At 42.8% G+C, this 21,737-nt stretch overlaps 1 protein-coding gene across 2 annotated transcripts in view; it reads right to left on the reverse strand.

Moving 5' to 3' along the window:
- LOC125896398 (chymotrypsin-like elastase family member 3B) overlaps nucleotides 1-14,318 on the reverse strand; it is a 71,391-nt gene extending 57,073 nt beyond the window's left edge. For both annotated transcript variants that reach the window (XM_049588944.1, XM_049588942.1), the window contains exon 1: nucleotides 13,904-14,318. The gene's annotated coding sequence lies outside the window, so the exon portion shown is untranslated. The remainder of the gene's footprint in view (nucleotides 1-13,903) is intronic.
- Between the last annotated feature and the right edge of the window lie 7,419 nt (nucleotides 14,319-21,737).

Below are 21,737 nucleotides of genomic sequence, written 5' to 3' on the forward strand. Positions count from 1 at the left end.
GACATGATGCAGCAGCCCAGAGGGAGACACTCTGCACCTTGAGGCTCCTCTGCTCAGAAGTGGCAAATTCACAGCTGACAGCAACTTAACACGGCACAGTCTCTGGCTTTTGTTTGATGTCTAGTGTCGAAAATCGTCAAATATTCATATTGAACAGCTAAATCTGATTTGAGTCAGCTACAGCCTTATGTGTATGTGAAAGGTACAGGCACAGAATTATCATCTATGGAGGTTTAAAGCTTTGTTTTTCAGCTCATTGTTTTAGTTTTCTGGCTTGCAATTTAACTATTTTGGTTCACTCTCACCACTCTCAAAACCCAACTGTCCACTATCTACTCACCACCAAACAGCAGACAGACATAGTTAACAACTGGCTGGTGCACACGGTGGAGCATTTAGCTGCAAAAGAGACAGATATTTCCCCTCAGGGGCTGGTGGAGACCTGAACAAAGCTAAAAAGAGAGTGAGCACATGCCAAGTGGCCAAAACCACAACCCCAAATGAATGATAATGTTGCTCCGGGTCTGCTGGATGTGAAATAGGCTAAGTTTACAATGTCAGAGTTTTGTTCACAGCTTTTTTTCTGCTGCTCCCAAGTGGCCAGACGCTCAGTTATTGCAGCTTTAAAGAAGACATAATTCAACAGAAGGCCCATGACACACACAGAAATATGGTTGAAAAGGTGTTGAAGGTGAGGAAGTGGTCAAACTCACAAAAGCATGACGCTGACTGGCTGGCTGCATGTTTAAATTCATGTGACTCATCTGAAGTGCAGATATAAGCCAAGACAGAAAGTGAAAACTCATAACTGGATCCCATCTTGTGGTTCATGGAGAGCGGCAGCAGCCCAGGCCTCTCAATGAAAACGTCAGAGTCGCTCAACCTCAGTGACATCTGATTTCCCTGTCGCCCCGAGTGTCAGACACGCAGAGGGATAAGCACTTCACTCATTCTGCTTCACCACTCAAAAATGTCCTCTTCTTCTCCCCGTGGAGACGGGGGTCTGGAGTCTGTGCTGCCAGTGCGATCAGCGTGTCCCCGTGCTGACACGACGCTGACCGCAGTGAAGCTGCTCCAGACTACCGGACAGATGTGTTTCATTTGGCTTTATCTGTTGACACATCCTGTCTGCCTTGCATGCGAGGACAGCATTACGCAGCAGCACCGAGGGCAGAGACACCAGACTGAAACCTGAACTCACTGGGGAACATTTTCCTCTGCACTGCCGTCTCACACCAGAGTCAGTAACATCACTAAATTTGGTTGAAAAGTTACATGTCTGGCAACGCTAGAAGCATGACTCCACGCATGGCAATGTCAGTCTGTCAGTGGGGCCACCATTTTGGTCCAGAGTGTAATATTTCCACAACTATTTGATGGATTGCCATGAAATGTTTTGGACATTCATGCTCTCCAGATGAAGAATCCTTGTGACTTGGGCGACCTCTTCAATTGGTTTATGACCAAATACTTGCAAAATTAACAACATGATGATAACACCCTAAACTAAAAGTCTCCATGTAATTAAAAATACTAAGTACTAGTAGTATTTCAACATCCAAATCCCTGTCTTTTCTCTTTCTGTAGTTAAAGAGAACAGTTAAAATACTCTGCCTTTCGGGGTGTTTACAAAAGTTCATCCAATCACTTCACCATTTGTGGTCTGTAACAGCTAACAGAGCAATTTGGAGAGAAATAGGACTAGATGTGTGTTTGGATATCAGAGGGCAAAACTTTCGTTTTCATTTACAAACAATGTCAGAGATCTTATTCATTCATCCCTCCCTCGTCCTCCTCCTGATCGAGCGGGCAAGGGAGTTATGTGTGGAGCCAACAGTCTGCTTAGCAGTGGACCACGCTATGGCTCTGTATCGCCCTCAACAACTTTCAACAGTCCAGTTGATTGCAAATTGATTTAAATCCCTCTTGCAACTGTACGCTGCTCAAATATTGTGTTTCACATGGAAATATGTCGCAGTTCAGAAGCTTAAGATGCCCTAAAGTCAGTTTCAAAAGGACTTAAAGTGATCAGAACATCAGCGGTGTCACTGTGATCATGCGAATGTTAGCGTTAGCTCAAAGCACTGTTTGTCTGAAATCATTCCCTACTTTCAATATTGTGCCCAATATTTACACCCTATCACGTTGAGTATCCACCATATCAGTGGTTTCCAACTGGTCCAGTCCCGATTTCTCCTTTGTCATTAGTCATATATATAACTAATATATGGAACAAAAACAATTTCCCCCCGGGGATTAATAAAGTATTCTGAATCTGAAGTATATTCGGCATATTCAGCATCATATATACAGCATCATACTTGGCCATGTTGATGAGCTAGTTTGCCGTCTCTGGTAAGCAGCTGAAAGAAATTCAACAATGGAATTAAAAAAGTAGTATCAATGGCATGTGGCCCACCCTTCTTTCTGCTGACAATCTCACAACACAATGCTCGCATTTTAGGATGCATTCACACCAGGATAGTCTGAGGGACTCAGTTCAGTTGGGTGGGGAATGCCAAACAATGTCACACCTTCATTTGGTTTGGTTCACTTTACACTGCTCTTTTTAAAGTGGACCAAACCACCTGGACAACATCACGCAGTTACAACAGCTGCTCGTTTGGAGGCGGTACTGCCCAAAACAACCAGGCACCTGACCAGGAAGAAAAAAAGTATGAGGAAGGAGAAAACCCGGCTCATCGAGCAAGAGACTACGATGTGTTGCTGTGGTTAAACAGACGCAGAGCGCGGTATTGCAAGGATTTTAAAGTTCTCAGATCACATATATGTCCGTAAATCATACGTATGCACTGTGCTCTATGTCACTTCCTCTGTTTGGTTGGATAGTCCGTTTGCATTTCCACACCAGTTCGAATGAGTGTTCACACCACTCCAAACGAACCGAACTATCTGTGGAAGTGGACAAGTGTTTGTTTAAAGTGGATCAAATAGCGCCAGTGTGAATGCGTCCTTACAGATCTGGAATTTATAGTTGTGCGTCTCTGCATCTCAGTGGTGACGTAAAATGATGAGGATTAGTCAGTGTCCGAGTTATTGCTCACTACAAAGTAAACTACTGAGTGTTATTATACAAGGAGTGGTTAAACAGAGGGAGAGGGAATGGTTTTGGACACAGTCTTGTTTAGACCTCGAGGTTACACATGACAATTGTTTAAAAAGCACTTCGAGGGCAACCTCTAGCTCAACTGATACACTGTGCACCCCAAATTGGCTGAGTCCTCCGAATCGGCCTGGGTTTGATTATAGCCCTTTGCTGCATGTCATCCCTCTCTGTCCCATGTTTCCTCTCTTTTGAAGCTGTCCTATCAATAAAGACAAAAAATATTAAAAGGCATTTCAGTAACTACATTATGTTTCAGTGAGTTAAGACCTTTATCACATTGAGATATAAGCATTAAAATTATTCTGAAACGACAGTTTTACCATAGACATGTAAACACTTTTGCTTTGACTATCTGTAAATGAATGCTTATTGACAACAATACTCAAAAATGTTCCCATTTGTCCTGTGCCGTTTATATAAATCAAATACAATTACATTGCTTGGTAGGACAATGTAAAAACAAGACTAGTATCCAGTCTCATAGTGAAAATCTAGCCTGCTCTTTGTTTTTGGTTCATTTTCATCGTCTTTAATTATGTTCTTTAACTTATTTTCATCACAATCTCTGCGTGATCCTCTGCTCCTCACTGCTCTGTTCTTTTCCACAGAAAAGAAGCTGCCTCGCATATGTATAGATGTCTTGGCAGAACGAGGGCTGACCTACAGTGCTCTGATGTGGTGTAGGGAAGTGACCCGCCCTCCCACACGCACGCCTCCCCTGCTGGTCACTCATGAATATGGCTCTAATTGAATTCACTGGAGACAAACGAGTGTTAATTGGGAGGATAACGATGACCGCAGCCGTCTATTCAGAGGCTGGCCTTCAGAAAGGGGGAGGCCTCCTGCCCACCGCAGGCCTGTTCTTCCCAGCAGGAGGGGGTCTGTGGGGGGCTGAGGGGAGGTCGGGGAGGGGGTGGCTCTACAGTCCTTTGTGCTCCTTTTCTTTGGGAGGAAGCAATAAAGCAATAAAAAGCTTTGGTAGTTGAGTCCTCTGTGCTCTGACTCCCCCTACGCTCCAGTGTGAAAGAGGGGGCCCTGTGACAGATCATAACCGCTAACAACAACTAGGCCTGTGTGTGTGTGTGTGTGTGTGTTTGTGTGTGTGCAGTGATTCATTCACTTTGGATTGTGCTGACATTCCCAACATGGTCACATCCCCACAGCAATATTTCAATATCAAGTATTTAGATGCAAATGCAAAACAGGTACGGCATAAACATATCAATTATTTAACAGGCTCATATGTCATCACCATCCACACGCACACACACACACACACACACACACACACACACACACACACACACACACACACACACACACACACCACTGCATACACATGCGCCAACACAGAGAAATGAATGCCTGACTGTGGATATCAGCTTTCATTTTATACTGTATATGAATCGGCCTGCAGGACCTTCGCCACTGCTTTGGATATTAACTTTGTTTCTTTTATTACAATCCAAAAGTAGTCTATCAATATTTAAAAAGTATGAAGGCAAACATCTTTACACTCACTTGGACTCGTTAAATTTCACTGCTTTGTTATAAATTCTTTATGATATAATATGATCAGAAATGCTTAAATACCGGAAAACACGTGGAAGTAAACAGTTGCAGGCAGCTCTGTTTTATTCATTTCTGTTAAATAAGATAAAGAAAAGGCGTGAAACTCTGAGGCCAATAATTAAAGATATATTAAAAAACAAAAGCGACAGTCATTATCCTTGTTTTTCTTTTGGGCTGCACCTTTGTCTGATTTGATTAAAGTGTCTTGGTTCAGTTGCGTGTTTACTTCCTGGACTGAACTTTTGTTCCTGCTTCCACTTTACAGTAGGAATACTCTGCTTAAAGTGGGGTTGCGCTTCTGCATTTCTTTATTGTCAGCAACATAACTTTTCTCGCACACTTTCACTCACACGCTATCTGCCTTCACCCGGCCAGGTTCTCCAGGCGACTCATAATAGCCCGAATGAGACTACATTACCCAGAAGCAGTACATGACCCAAGTCGTTTCACCTGTTTTTGCTCTCGCCTGGCTGCTTTTCTCTGTCGCTAGCTAATAATCTGCATCAGGTTAAAGTTTGCACATGGAAGCTGCTCCTGCTCACAACATGACACTAACAGGATTTTTTGTCATGTGGAGTCAGGCAGCAACACAACAGATTTCACATCCTATGCAAACACAGTGCTTAAAACAGACCTCGAGCAGCCAAAGCAAGCCAACATTACCACTACTCTTAAGAGTGTTAATGTCACATTTGAGACATTCATGTTCCCCTCAGATTGAATTAAACTTGATCCCTTTAATGCTCTTCAATTTGTCTGATACATTGGTTTATAATAATAATAATAATACATTTTATTTAAAAAGCGCTTTTCAAAATTCTCAAAGTCACTTTACAGAGACAGTTCAAACACATTAAAAAAAACATTTTTCAGCAAAGACATCGAAGACAAAGAGGAATAGTAATGGGAGTGAAAAAACAAATAAATAAGTAAATGAATAAAAGTAGTTAAACATTAAAAGCAGAACGGAACAGGTGAGTTTTGAGTAGTGATTTGAATGAAGGGAGGTCAGTGCAGTCACGGATGAGTTTTGGGAGGGAATTCCAGAGGGTGGGGGCAGCAACGGAGAAGGCTCTGTCCCCCCAGGTTCTGTGCTTGGTCTTGGGGACGGTGAGAAGGTTGGCATTGGAAGAGCGGAGGCTGCAGGAAGGGGTGTAAGGGTGGAGCAGGTCTGTGAGTTAAGAGGGGGCCTGGTTGTGGAGGGCTTTATGGGTGAGTAGGAGGAGTTTGAAGTGGATGCGTTGTGGGACAGGGAGCCAGTGGAGGTTCTGAAGGACAGGGGTGATGTGGTCACAGGTAATTATAAATAATTACCTGTGAAACTGACATTTCCATCAGCCAGCAAATATAAGCAAACTAAAGAACTAAAGTAAAATGGTGAGCATGGTAAACCCAATCAGCATGTTAACGTTTTCCTTGTGAGCTTGTTAGCATGCTGACATTAGCATTCAGCTCAAAGCACCACTGTAAAGCCTCACAGAAGTGCTAGCATGGCTGCAGACCCTTGATCTTGTTTTAATACATTTATGTTGTGAACATCAGAATATTTCTTAAGCCTCTTTCACACTGGACAAAAAACACATTAACTTTCCCATTTAATCAATCTAGCGTTTGTTTATTTATCTATTTTTTTCACAGTTATTAGTAGCTAGCTCTGAAAATGGACAGGCAGAGGGCACTTGCTCTGGCACTGGTTGAAGGTTAGAGGCTGTCAGTAAATAGTTTGTTGGGCACGGGGAAACAGAGATCTGTTTGTGTACTTGAGACCCTAAAAAGAGGGTGGATCACGGGGAGTACCACCAGTTTGTCCAGGAGCTTCACCTCAATAATGGAGGTTTCCAGGCATATTTTAGGATGACAGTCAGTCTGTATAGCTCTAGGTATCCAGCAAGCGCTACCACCAGTTTCTCCTCCATTGTTTACCAACTGTTAACTTGTCGTGACCACCACACAATGGCGGTTTTAGGCGGGGGCCAGCAGGGACCAGTGCCCCCGTAACTCCGAGTCCGGCCCCCCCTGTGGCCCCCCCGCCGAGGAGTCGGAGGGGGAACGCGGAACTAAATCGTCTCAACAGGTTGCCGGTCGGACCACTTAAAGAGGCGCACCCAGTGAATCATGCAGAATACACCACACAAGAAGGAAAAGGGCCTGAGTTTTCTAGTGTTTAGTGTTTCCCATACATTGACTAATTTGCCCTGCCACAGTCTCCAAAAAATGGCCAGATATAAAATGCCTCCAGTAAATGAACGTCACTCTGTAGCGCACCGGCTGGAGCTCCAACTGGGAATTCTGCGGCTCCCCCCTCCCTCCCCCTCACCCTCCCCGGCCTCACCACAGACGTCACTCTCCTAGCGCTAATGTGAGCCTGAGTTGATAGAGCAGACCGCATTTCTAAGCGGAATATTGAGGAATATTGACATCCACTTCGTGAGCATTCTTGAAAACACCCAGAAAACATCAGTAGAGAATTGTGTGGCTGTATTTAAGACAACTCTGAGCCTGCACGGCAACATACAGCACCATTGAGGTAAGCTCTGAAAACTTTTTCCTTTTCATTTGACTCATGCCTGTCACATCATGTTTGTGTAGTGATGTGAAATACGATCCGGAGTTTTCATGGGTCTTTTATTTTGAAAATTGACTGGATACTCTCGTCTTTTCTGCGCCTGACTTCCTGTTTGACTCATTTGGTCTGTGCAAATTGACGCGCCGTCAGAAATAGACCCGGCGCGTAATTTTAGTGGAGCGGAGCGCCGAGCCGCTTCTAGGCCGCGGCTGGTGGAGCAGCTTCTTGAATGGCTGCTATTAGCTCCAGCACCCGCGCCTCGGCCGGATCGCGCACGCCACGGATCCAGTGGGTTGCTATAAATGGGCCTGTCCCAGAGACATTCAACTACCTGAGGGCTTTTGAAATGCTCTGATTCAGGGTGCTGTACTTGCAAATCGAGAGGGAGGGAGGGAGGAAAGCAGTAATTTGTGCCTGTTTGTGTGTAATTTATTTGAATCTCACCTTTTGTTTTCCTTTCGTTTTGCGTATTTTGTATTGTTTTGCGTATCTGGAACTGTACTTGTGAGTGTGAGAATTTTAAAAGAATATTTTGTCTGCACATGATTTTAAATATTAAAATAGCCCTCCAGAGGCAGATCAGTACGTCAGTCATTTTTCTTTTGATTACTGAAATGTTTAACCACTAATACTTGGCCGTATTTTAAGTGTAACCCTTCACCATAACATACAACTAGTGTTTTTATCAGTAAAAATGGAACATTTTTCACACATAAAAAGCACAAAGATGTTGAAATCTAGGCATATTCTGCCATCATAACTTTGCTCTCAGAATTCACCAGATTGATGCCTTTAAATCAAATACAAAATTTTCTCCCGGGGGAGCATGCCCCCGGACCCCCTTACACATATATATATCTTATTGTTCAGACTTAGATATTTGACCATACTTGTATGTGCCCCTGTATCAAAAGGACTGGCCCTAGCTTGGCCCCCCCATTGAAACTGGCCTAGAACCGCCACTGCCACCACAGAAGGCCCACCTCTTAAATAATCCGATTGGACAGTGTGAAAAAAGCAGAGATTATTAAAGAGAAGTAACCAGCATAACATTTTCACTTGCTTACATTCACTATCCTGTTTTCTGACATGTTCATGAGGTCAAAAGTGATACACCGGCAAGAAAAACTGAGAGGCATACTCATCTACTGGCAATGGGAAAGGAGTCTGAAGCCTATTTTAGAGGATTTTCCTACATTTAAAAATGCCTGCTCTAATTTTGGCAAAAAAAGAGTATTTGTATCTTTAATTAAATGTAGAAATTATAAATGTAATACCTAATGATTTTCTATCTTGCTGTTAATACATAAAAATGCTATTTCTCCACCTCGAGCACTGACTGTGATAAAACTTCTCAGAAGTTGTACTGTTCGTGAGCTTGGCCTGTTTTACGTAACTCGTGGCAGTTGGAATTTACTTAAGATGAGGCCAACGTCCGAGCGCACTGTAACAAACTTGGCTTTAAGTATGGCCATTAAGATCATCTTCTTCCAGTTGGCTTTCTGAAAGTAAGTTCTCATCCTTTTCCTCTCCTGTGGGAGCGCAGCAGCACTCAATCACCCCCTGCATGACCCTGGACTATGGCATGAGTTCAAAGCTGCACTCGGCCTCCGCATCACCCAGAAGAGTCTGTCCAATCACCTCTGTGTCCCACTGCCTCCCTCACTGGCATCTGTCTTCTTTCCATATATCACAGGTGAGCGCTGGCCATAAAGGGGATTACTCTGCGGGGAGACTGTGCATCCATTTCCACCATTAAACCGGATTCAGGTGCTGCCTCTTCTGCTCTCTACAGGCATCCAGTGAGTAATGGATACCCCCGTGCCTCTCGCTGCCCTTTCTTATCTACTGTACAGCCTGGAGACGCTCACTGACTCACACAGACAGAAAGACACAGGCACACACTCACTTACTCAAACAGGAACACTTTTAGTTCCCGTCTGGAGGCTTTCTGGAGTTTTATACAGCAGATCAGTGCTCAAAAGAGGTATTTTGGATCGTGACCCGTTATGTGACGGATTGGCCTCTGCACTGTAACACGTCCTTCATCCCCCGTCCTCCAGGGTCTCGTGGAGGCGTAATGTGCTCTCCAGAATTTTGCCATAAAGGCTTTGTGTTTAATCACCACTTTATTTTACAGATCTCTGCTGATTTTTTTTTTCTTTTCGAGTAAGAACTGCAGTCTAACTTTGCTGCTGGTGTCTGTGTGTTGAGTAGCTGTGAACTCTGAGACCATGCTGGACAGCCGATAATGCTTCATTGGTCTCATGGTGCTAAAAGCCCATGTCACAGGGCTGCATCTAAACACAGGAATGATTTTCACGGCTGAGAAGGCAACTCTCCAAAGGAACTTTAGTGGTGGAAGAAGAGATGGAGAAACTGCTGAGTTTGACTATAACTCACAGCGAGCAGAGAGAGCAAGGGAAAAGATACGCCACAGAAAGGATACGGTGTCATCGGATTTCAACCTTTAAGACTGAAGCAAACACATTAAATAAAGTCCTCTGCCAAAAGAAAGACACAGCCAAATCTGAAAGCAGAGAACACTGAAAACACTGAGGATTTTAGAGTATTTCCGTTGAAAAACTAAACTAATTAGTCTTAAATGCAACTACCTTTTAAATAAAGCTTTAGGTATTAATTACAGTCATCAATCATAATCCCAAAAGTCCATTTCTTCTGTCTGTCTCTTTATTTCCGTCTCTCGCCCACTCATTCAATCTGTTTTTCTCTTTGGAATGACTTTGAAATGTTTTCAAGAGGGACTACATATTGCCAACTGTACCTCATTTCATCATCTTCCAAAATCTGCATAAATAAAAGCTATTCCTTTGAGGTATTTTTACAAAATGGGATGTTGACCGTTTCAAAAGTAGCACTTAATCTCAAATTTACAAGTTTTTTCTTTTTCTTTTTTCAAAAGCACTTCTGTTCCAATATTTTTGAGACCTATATTTTTGGCCATGCGGGCGGCATGGCTCTAGGGATGGAAGTTTCAGTTTGTCAGGTCAGTCTACCACTTGGCCTTTTTCTTGCAGTTAAACGAGGACAAGACAGCGATGCTACTCTTTGGCCACCCAAATCATACCACTGTTATTCCCCAGAACCTCAATTACCCTTACGCCTCCACTAGACCACATGCTAGGAGCCTGGGTGTTATATATGATGGCGACTTAATTTTTCACAGGCAGATAAATTCAGTTTTCAGGTCCAGCCTCTTCCCACTCAGAACCATCTCCAAAATTAGGCATCATCCTCTGATCTAGAAGGAGTCACTGATGCATGAATATCACCCAGACTGGACTACTGTAACTCCCTCTACCTAGGCATTTCTCAGGCTACAATCTCCCGTTTACAACTAGTTCAAAACACTGCTGCCTGGTTATTAACAAGGTCCAAGAAACGAGACCACATCACCCCTTATCCTTGCATCCTTACACTGGCTTAAAAATCCTTGTCATTGTCTGTAAGTCTCTCCATGATCTTGCCCCTACATATATCTCAGAACTTCTCACCCCTCACAGCACCACCAGACCGCTCAGATCCACCCACTGTGGCATGTTGGTTGTGCCCTTGGGCCAATCACCCTTCACATCAAATCGAAGAATGCTTGGAGTAATTGACTTTTTTTCCTAAATCTGGGTACAGAAAGGATCAAATGCAGGTATCATTTGACTGGAGAATTTTTGATACAACTTGGCACTGGGTTATTTCGGTCAGTACCTTAAAGGTTTCCAATGCCAATACCCAGCCCGAGTATATATGTAGGTCTGTTTTGTGAAGCACTCTGGTGCAACGCCTGTTATGCTATTTAAAGTGCTATATAAATTAAATAAACTTAAACCAAAGTTAAACTTGGTCCAGGCTGAATATCTTAAGAACTACAGGATAGATTGCCAAGGCATTTTGCACAGATATTTATGTTCTCCATGTTAGCATCACTTTCTCCCATGATAGTCATTAATTAGGGTTTCGACAGCTTAATAAGTATCTCCTCTTCTTTGCTATCATAACATCTTTGATTTACAGCTGCTCTCTCTTTCTCTCTCTCTTGCAAACAAGGTGCCAAATAACACACAAGCATTTTGGCTCTTTGTGTAACTATCCTGTAATGTCGGAGTGAAGTCATAAAAACATCAACAGACAAAAGCCATCACTTTCACAGATAGATGAAGCCAACAACGTTACGTCTCCCATGCCTGAATGAGGCTTTGTTAAATGCTGGACTATAGTGATGTGCTGTGCCAGAATAGTTAGAGGCAATGTGAACTACAGTTGTCTTTCATGTGCTTGTAAAAGCCGCTAGATGCTGTGAATCATCACATTGATCAGGCTACGATAAGAGAGCAGGAATGGAAAATGCTGATGGTACTGACATAATTGTTGTCAGTAACACTCCCTCACCAAAACATTTGCAAAGGCAATAACTTAGAAATCATCTAACCTGTCGCAAGCCTCACCCTGTGTCTGCCTCACAGCAGCAGAGCACTTCACTCCATTCAAACATGTCTGAATGCTTCAAACACAGCCCTCCTCTGTGTAGGTGACTTCAAGAAATTGAGTCAAAGTAATCCAAAACTCAGGTTATGCGAAAGACACTTAACGTAATGGCTAAAATGAAATGCGGTCATCGAGGGCTGCCTGTTAACATGCATCCATCCGTCACATGATGTCATGTCTGTGAGGTTCAACTCGACTGTGGTCCCCAGCATGAAAAAACCTGGGACTTTCTGGATATCCTGCCAGCACTGAATCAAGTGCATTACACCTAAATGTATTCCCACAAAGTATATGTGGTGCATTTTGTGGTGCCCAAAGGTGAACTGAACTGAAGTAGGGAAACTGTGACGGCAGAGATCTGAGCACAACAGGTACAGGGCAGTGAAATAAACCTCTCCCCCAGAGGAGTGCTACCCAGGCCATGTGTTTGACGTGAAATGTTCCAGAAGAGTTAAATTATTCCTGCATGAAACTCAATCTGTTCCCCTACCATCACTCTGGTTTGATCACGTTTGATCCCTGCCTAGTTCAGCCCCAAATCTAAAACAAACATTTTCTTCTTACCTGTGCTATTTACCAATCTAGATTGTTGTGGTGTGAGCTGCCAAGTGTTGGGGATACCAGCTGTAGAGACATCTGCCTTCTCTCCAATATAATGGAACTGGATGACTACGGCACTCAGCTTGTGGTGGTCAAAGCGCCAAAAAAAATACATTTGAAAAATGTATCACTAATGTCTCTTTCCAGAAAGCACAACCCAGCTACTCAAGATAATCCACAGACGAGAGGCACTTGCTCATGAAGCTATTTACTTGTACCAAATACCATAGAATACAGTGCTATGGGCTCTTTACCTTAAATCACACTCTGAGGGCGCAATCACACCAGGATAGTCCAGGGAGTCGGTTCGATTGGGCAGGGAATGCCGAAAAATTTCACACATTCATTTGGTTCACTTTCACACTGCACTTTTTAAAGCAGAACAAACTGCCTGGACAACGTCACATAGTTACAACAGCTGCTTGTTTGGGGGCGGTATTGCCCGAAAAGACCACTGACCAGGAAGAAAAAAAGCATGAGGAAGAAGAAAACCCGGCTCATCGATTGGCCAGGACCGAATACGGAAAACCTTCCCCTTCAGCCGGCTTGGTCAACTCCAATATATAGTCCCCTGACCATATATCAATAAGCGCGTGAGCCTCCTCGCTCCTCCACGTCTGCCCATGAGACATTTTCCAACATTTTCTTTTTTTTTTTTTTTTACCTCTGCTTCTCCCGAATTGCACTGTTGGCTTTGTTTTTTCTACACAAAATGCACTGCACTCTATGTCACTTGCTCTCTTTGGTTCACTTCCTCTCTTTGGTTCGCGGGATAGTGGATTTGCATTTCCCACTTTAAGTGAACTGCACCAGGGTTCACTTGCAAGTGAACTGAGATCCCCAATTTTCAACGGATCAGGGTTCCCTTATTTGGTCCGCACCAGTGTTCGAATGAGCATTCACACCACTCCAAACGAACCGAATTATCCGTGGAAGCGGACCAGGGTTCGTTTAAAGAGGACCAAATAGCACCAGTGTGAATGCGTCCCAATACTAGGCTACCACCTGTGTTACCTTTTAATTTGATATGTCTTGAATTAAAGCTTGTATGACTCACAACTTCCCAGTTTCCCAGCTTAAATTTTGGTAAAATAGTGTGACTGTGTGTTCATTTGATATCAGTCATTTTGGACGAAACATGCCAATAGCTGAATAGTTCATTTTCTAACATGTAACCATTGTCTTAAATGCATACAATGTGGGAATGCTCTGAAGGTACAGTGGTGTAAAGTAAATAGGCTTAAGTAAATTTGCTTAAATACAGTACTTAAGTACAATGTTCAGGTACTTGTGGCCTACTTTACGTGAGTAGTTCCATTTACTGACACTTTTTTCTTCTACTCCTCAACACTTCATAGGCAAATGTTGTAAGCTGGTATTAAATATTCAACAGCTAAACTCCTTTTGCATAAACTTTGCATAAACCACTAAACAATTTATTGGCCCACACAAAAACACAGCAAAAAGCCGTAATAAACACAAATAAAACAACATCAGCAGTAGTTGCAGGAGCAATTCAACACTGCACAATTACTCACCTAACCCAGGGCGAACAGCCCAAAATCCCTCCTCCAACGGCCGCTGGCGGTTTGTATTCGGCCCCAGTGGCAGTGATGAAAGAAAGTCCAACTGCGTCATGGTGGTAAAGTGGAGAAGGGGAATGACCGGAGGCCGCCAAGGTCAGAGGTGTATCAGTGAGTGCGCTCTCTAGGCTCCAGAGCTTACACAAACACTGCTAGCATAACGTTAGCGAAATGCTAACAACTAAGGTTAGCTGAGCAGCAAACTAGTGGCCTACGGAATTAAGAAAAGCTCCCACAAGCACAGTAGACTAAATTCTTGGCCGTAAAACACACTCTTAATAAAATTAGCTGGGCTACTATCGTACGCTGTGTTTACTTTGGTAGCTACATTAAGAGAAACCATAAAATAACGGCTGAGTCGTGGACGCCCTGTCACACACAAACAGTTTGCTGTCCGTACTCTGCCTCTTAGTCCCACCCCTAAACCACCTGTTGACCAATCACAATCTTATAAATGTGACGTCTCTCTCTATGGACCAATCCGAGGCGTATAAACCGAAAACACTATAAACAAACAGGATAGACTGTCACTCCTGTGTCTGGGGATTAAAGGTCCAATGTATAGGATTTAGGAGGATATACTGTCAGAAAGGGAGTATGATATTAAAAACAACATGTCTTCTATAGTGTATAATAACCAGAAAATGATAATTGTTGTGTTTTTGTTACCTCAGAGTAAACAGTTTATGGGGCGCCCACTCTTAAAGGTGAGCTAGTGGGTGCCCAAGGTATAAAGGCTGCGTCCTTCTCACAATGGCCACAGATTCGATTCCAAACCCTGGTCCTTCGCTGCATGTCATCCCCACTCTTTCTCCCCCCTTCACACTGTCAAATAAAGGCATTAACCCCCCCCCCCCGAAACTTTCTTATATCTATATAGGGAGCAGGAAGTAATGATAACTACATACCAAGGATACATACCAAGATGGTGCCTATTCATTCTAATGGAGTTTCTAAAAAAAAGTTTTCGAGCTTTACTTCCACGGTATGCGGCTCACTGAATATGGGCGGTAGTGTTTCACCCACTGGCCCCACCCGCAAGTCACTGCTTGGCTCTTAGACATTACATTGTGATGATGTCACTGCTTTTTAAATCGCTTTTCTTGGCTTGAGGAAAGATTTACAATTATAAAACCACCATGGCTCAAAAAATTAGAATAGAAAGATTCATAATTGACCATGTTTGCAGTTGGAGGTGTCATGTCATCACTTACACAGACATTTCTTTTAGAGAGGAGGTTTTTTTGTGTGGACACTGGCAAAAAAATTGCTGAAAGGTTGAGCAGCTTTCTGCGGGGCCTGGTGCTCATCTACAGAGATTGCCATGCTACACCTCCATGATTCTACAGTAGCCCAGAATGGACAAACCACACACTGGCTCCAGAAAGGCCCAATCGCATTTTCGCACTGACCACTATAGTTAGCAGGCCCTCTGAGTGTTGGAAAAACAGATTTTTTTTTTTTAAGGCGAAGATGCTTTATACAGTATTGTTTTGGCAAGCAAGAGACCTCTGCAGATAATTTGGCTCCCAGTAATAAACCTGTGAACATCTGGATCTCAAGTTATCAGAGAAAAAAGGTGAGAGGCGAAATTAGCATCTCCATCATGCCAAACAGCCTTAAAGAAACACTGATTTGTGATGTGAAACTACTTCATTCAGTGTTTTTTGCTGGTTTAAATCACTGGGTCTGTCTGATTTGGAGAGAAGGAGACCTCTGTAGATAATTCAGCTCCCAGTAAAAAGTCCTGAACAATGATTACAAAAGGAATTCTAACCAGGAGATGTTTCAGCTGGTTGCAATCTACAGTTTTACTGCCACAAAAACCCCTAAATCTTACCCACTGGATCTTTAAACAAATTATTAAAATGTTATACTCTGAAAGTGACATGACTTTTGTAACAGCTGTATGATTTCTACCACTTTGCACATTTGAACTTCAGGGATTTACCCAGGAGTTACACCTGTGACAATGTGAGTTGTAAACATTAATGGTGTCCTCCTTGGCTGAGCTCATTCAGTGGTGCTCGATGAGCCAGCTGTAGAAAGTCAAACCAAAACAGCGACTACGGGTAAGAGGAAAAATATGTAGTTTAGATTTTGAAGTGAGGTGGTCAATCAGGACTGCTGTTTCCCCTCTGTACATTCCTGCATCACAAGTAAACAGCCATAGTTATGTACATCTGCTTGTACTGGAGCAGAAAATCTTTGATGACTGAAATAAAAAGCACCAGACATTGTCTCTCGGGGGCTCTTATTATTCATCAAAGACCTCCAGCAGAACCATGACCTTGCTTGAACAATGCTGCTTCTGGGAGCTTGTCTGAACACCTGAAATAGCAGGCAGAGTACAGAAATGGGAAATTCCCATCTCGTCAGAAAGGCATGGTGATGTATCCCGAGGGTTGCAGGGAGCACCTCCTAGCTTGTAATTACTGGACTGGAATATGTAGTTGGTTGCACTGCTCAGACCCCACACACTGCATCAGTGTCACCACAGAGATGAGAGAAGGAGACATTTATTGTGAATGACAAATGAGGGAAGTATTTGTAAGGTAGCTGCTTAGTGTGAAGGGAAATGGATGTGACTGCATGTTATATTCATGAGTGTGCCTTACATTTGTTGCTAAAGAGCAACACAAGTGTCATTCAGAGTTACAATATGTACATTCTCCCCAGTAATACAAACCATATGTATGGTGATTTAATTTAGTTTTTTCTTTCTAAAATACACTAGGGAACAAATCAAGCTTGAAATATACAGCTTGTTATTGTTATTTTACATATTTACCTTACTGTGAAAGACAAAAGAAATACCCAATATTAAAACTGAACTGAAAGTAAAATTGAATTTGCTTAGAAATCAGTACTGTATAATAATTTATCCACGTATCCTAAAGTCAACAGCCCGTGCAAGAGCTTATCTCCAGGTCAGAAAACTGAAACCAAAACCTGCACTCTTTCTAATGGCCAGCAGGGGGCAACTTCAATGGCTGCAAAAAGAAGTCTGAGAAAATGACTGTGTGTCTCATTTGATTTATCATCTCAGTAAACATTTTCCTAAAGAGTTTATGGTTTTAATCGCTAGTTTAAGTTCTTTTTCAATACAACGTGACGTTTGTTTTGTAAATTATGGTTCCATTTAGAGTGAAGCCCAGTTCAGACCAAAGATTCACGACGAGACAAAAACGTTTTAGAACGTCACAGAGAAAAGTTGCAGCGGTGTGAATTTGCTGTCTGAGCTCGACTCAAGCTGGCTGATGGTGTCACCTGCGACTCAGCTGGTCTAATCACCGACAGGTGGTTTTAGAACGTAAGGCACGTTGCCTGTTTCTAAAGCATAATGACGCCTTGCAAATAGTTGCATGTTTCAACTCGTCTCATCGTGAATCTTTGCTCTGAAGTGGGCTTAAAATAGATGATAAAGCTGGGTGTGCTTTAAGGCATGGCTACTTTGCGACTGTCACCACCAAGGGTTCCTCCCCGGGTTCTCGGTCAACTCCTCCACAGCTCCAACCTCTCATCCAAATATGGTGACGACCAAAATGCCAGACTCGGGGCTTTAAAACGGTAGTCAACAAGCAAATGGGTGATGTCATGGTGGCTACATTCACGTCTTTGATACAGTCTGTGAGCACACCACAAAGGTGACAGCACGTCTCCTTACAACACTAAGCCTTTGTCATGCAAAACTATTGTCACAGTTGAATCTGTGTGCGATAAAAACTTTATGTTATTGTTGTGAAAGTTGAGATTAAAATCAGTTGATATAAACATGCTGATCTAGATCAGTGGTTGTCAACCTTTAGAGGTCAAGGACTCCTCAGTTGATACACATTAGGTCATTGACCCCAGTTTCATAAGGCTTTACTTCAGGGACCTCCATCTGAGAAGATTTTGGTTGTTGAGGAGATAGTCATGGAGGAAGTGAAATCCATGATCAGAATAGTTACTCTCATAACTCTTTCTCACATTAAGCTCACTCCTACAGTGAATTGAATAGTGAAAATAACCAATTCCAGCGTCATACTTGCATTCGGCCATGTCATCGAGCTAGTTTGCTGATTCTGTCAAGTAGCTCTCCATTAGTCATTAACTCTACAGCAAGAAACAGCACTTCAAAATAAAAGCTCTGTGCTGGAAATTCATTGTACTTCAAAAGTGTGTTTTTCACTAACTTGACCTGTTCGTGAGTCACTTGCAGTCTATTCAGAGCGGACCTGAAACCCACTTTTGGACCATGAAACATCAGTTGGGAACTACTGCCCTAGAGGACCCTTGGGGGTCCCCAGACCTGTGGTTGAGAACAACTGGCCTAGATGAGTGTGCATGTGTTTCAGTTTATTAGTCTATGGCTAAATATAAAGAAAGAGGAAAAGAGGAAACAGAAGGAAGCAGGGAGAAAACAAATGATGTCAAAGGAAAATTTATTGGAGAAAAAAGTTAGATACACATTTGTAGTTATATTTTGTTAGTTGACATCTAAAACTGTGTGTACTATTAAGGTTTATTCTGGTCATAAATAAATGCTTTCACACTGTCAAGAATGAATGGTGACAAAGTGGTTTTATAGAAGAGAGGAAAACAATCACCACCTGTCTTCAACTATGTCGACTAAGTGCAGACACTAGCAGGAATAGCCCAAATGTAAAGCAGAGGGGAAACTGCTACAATACACACAAACTGGAAAAGGAATTTGAAGTACGTACACAATGATACTGCCTTTGACTTTAGGAGCACGTGGAAGTTTAGTTAGCGACGACAGGAGCTGTGTTTGTGTATCTTACTCTGACTCAGGGCCAGACAGCAGGGACACAGGGCACCTCGTGACATGTATGAGAGGTGACTGGATGACAGACGCTAACGGCGGGACCTTGTGTAAACACGCCCATTGAAGACAGTGTCAATCAACACCCCAGATTAGAACTCAGGCTATTAGTCAAGTCAGAAATCCTTCATCTCTCCTTCAACAGAACTTCAGCACACTAATTGAAGTGCCGGCGGACTGAATTGACCTGCAGACAACAAAGCGATAACTCTGAATTATGACAGATAATCAGAGACACTGGTGATGTAAAGCCGAAATAACTTTGAGATAAAAGTTTTAACGAGAAAGCACTCAGTGAAGAGCAGACCAAGGCCAAATAGTTAGCCTTTACTTTCACAGCCATTATTGCTTTGGGTGGAGGGCAGAATATTTGTGCAAGGATAGCTATAGTTTGGGCTGACGGTGGCACCACAGCAAACATCGCAGGGTCACCTAAACCAACACACTTATTTTAGACAAGGCCCTGAATGTGTCCGCCAAGTTTCGTCACAGTGGGGAAAACACAAACACCTCCAACTGTTTGACCCAGGAGCGTTCAGTCCAAGATGGTTAGCGCCACCCGTAAGTGCTTTGTTAACAAGTGAAATCAGATACAAATGTAGTGTTTAGCTCCTTTAAAATTAACTGAAGGTTGTATTAGTGATTATACTGGATGTTATTTTGATTAAACTGCTAGTGATGGTGGGTTGCTGCCATTCTGCCACAGGTTTTCGACATTAATGTAGTTCTTTTCACCAAGTGGGAGATATTGTTGGATTGTTCAGACTCTGAATTACAATTCGGAGACTGACATTTCTTCTGACTTGGCTGCATGAGCAGTGAGAGCAGGGACAAAAGTATCAGGGAGACGATTGCAACACTTTTCTTTGTTATACAAAAGTCATGAACTTGCCAGGAAGTCCACAGGATGTACACCCCCTACTGTTAAGCTAACAGCCAAAAATTCACCCGATCCGATCAGTTTTGCCGGAGTTACTATAGAAAAACTGATTTTCACTCACTGAGTAAAAAATAGACGACTGAAGTGTTTTCCATGTTTAAGGTAATTTTTATTTTTTGAAGACTGCATGTGTATATCATCTGTAAGACATATCTGTATGCTAAGTATCAGTAAAGGTTTGATTTATCATGCTAGCCTATGTTGGATGCTAGCCAGGGTAAAGTTGACAGAGACAGGGGAGGGACGAAAGTAATATGATTGTGCTGGCTGGTTTGCTTAAGCCTCGTTTCCACCAAACACTTTCGGTGCGGCACCTTTAGAACCAAAGTAACCCTTCAGACATGGTACCTAGACCCTAGCGTATACACTGCAAACAGTACTCTTAAATGTGGGCGGGGTTGTTGTCACTCACTGTTCCATCCAGCACTCACTGTATGTCCTCCTTTATCAGTCTGCACTTGTTTATCGTCCACAGAACGAGGCTGCATGCCGACATTTTCAGAACAAGATAAGACAGGCTGCAGTGAGAGTCTCTCTCCAGGGGATATTTAAAAATAGTGGGTTTGTGTATTTAGTCCTTCTCAGGCAAGCTCAGGGGTTTAGTGTTGCTGTAGCCCAACGGATTGACACTCCGCAACGCTTTTTTTTTCTCTGAGTGAGGATTAGAATTAAGATTAAAAGAAAAAGAGAGAGATTAATATATATTTTTATACGCTTGAAGATCCACTCATTACTAAAAGTGTATGTCATATAAAAACTAAAGTGATGGTCAAAGTTGTCACAGTGACATTTAAGGTGTGCTGATGGATTCACGTTGTCAGCTCATACATTGAGTAACATAACAGGTAAACATTCCACCTTAAAAGTCACCGGCAGTCGGCCCAGTGAATTAAGTTATTTTTCTCAGACTCCAGCTGCTGTGAGAGGCAGCAAAACATCCTTTCATTTTATAGTTACAGTTTACTAATAAAACTCTCCACAGTATGAACAGTGGTTACATGAGCCTCAAAATCAGACACAACTCAGCCCTGAGCAGAGTGACCGTCCTCTACTGACCAATCAGACTGCAGTGTTCACAGCTCCAGGTATGTCACCTGGATCCAGATACCAGATCTGTGTGCTAGGTACCCCAACAGAGGGGGGAGCAAACATGGGGACGGTACAGAACGATTCCAATGTTACCATCCACAACTTTTCACAGTGGAACTGAACTGAACTGTGCTGTACTGCCCGGGGGAAATGGGGCTTGATTCTCGCTCACTGAGATCCAGGCTGCCAAAACCAGGTGGTTTTTCTTTTTTTATAATGGTGCCAAGACTTTCCTCTGTTAGGAGCCTGGCAGCCATGGAGGATAGACTGAATGAATGAATTACCATTCAGTACCTTTGTAGAGCAGTCATGGTTGTCTCTGATACTAAAAGAAGACGAAGCCTACAGCTTGGAACTGCTGTACTCTATTATTACTGAATCAAATGATTGAGAAAGAGAGGATGGAGATGATGTCATCTTACAGAAGAGGTGATTCTCTCATCTTGTCACACATCACATCCACCAGAGTTTATACAACCTCCATGCTTTTGTTTTTCTGGGCATTTCCCATGTGTGAGAGTTACGCTGCATTTCAACCCTCATTTTTGTTGCAGTAGTTCAATGTGACTGCTAGATTAGATGGATTGAATGTGCTGCTATAAAATCACACTGGTGGTTGTAGACAGGCTTTATCTTGTTTATGTCAGAGCAATGTGGTGTTCATAACCTCTGCAATTGTCAGCAGGGTGATGTTTGTTAGGACAAGGGACTCAAAACATTCACGTTCAGACGGGTGCACTACAAAACCACCATGTGGATGATGTCATCGCAGCAACCACAACCACAAGAGATATCTTTGTCTGCGCAAACCAAATGATAGGAAGAGGTTAGCCTAGTCAGATTTATCTACACTATTTTGATTTTCATGGAAAACAAAGATGGTTTGGGAGCATAAACTCACAGCAGGTATGTCAGACGTACATAAACAGGAC

Source organism: Epinephelus fuscoguttatus, linkage group LG10 (genome assembly GCF_011397635.1).
Source record: "Epinephelus fuscoguttatus linkage group LG10, E.fuscoguttatus.final_Chr_v1".
In the NCBI taxonomy this organism is placed as follows: domain Eukaryota; kingdom Metazoa; phylum Chordata; class Actinopteri; order Perciformes; family Serranidae; genus Epinephelus; species Epinephelus fuscoguttatus.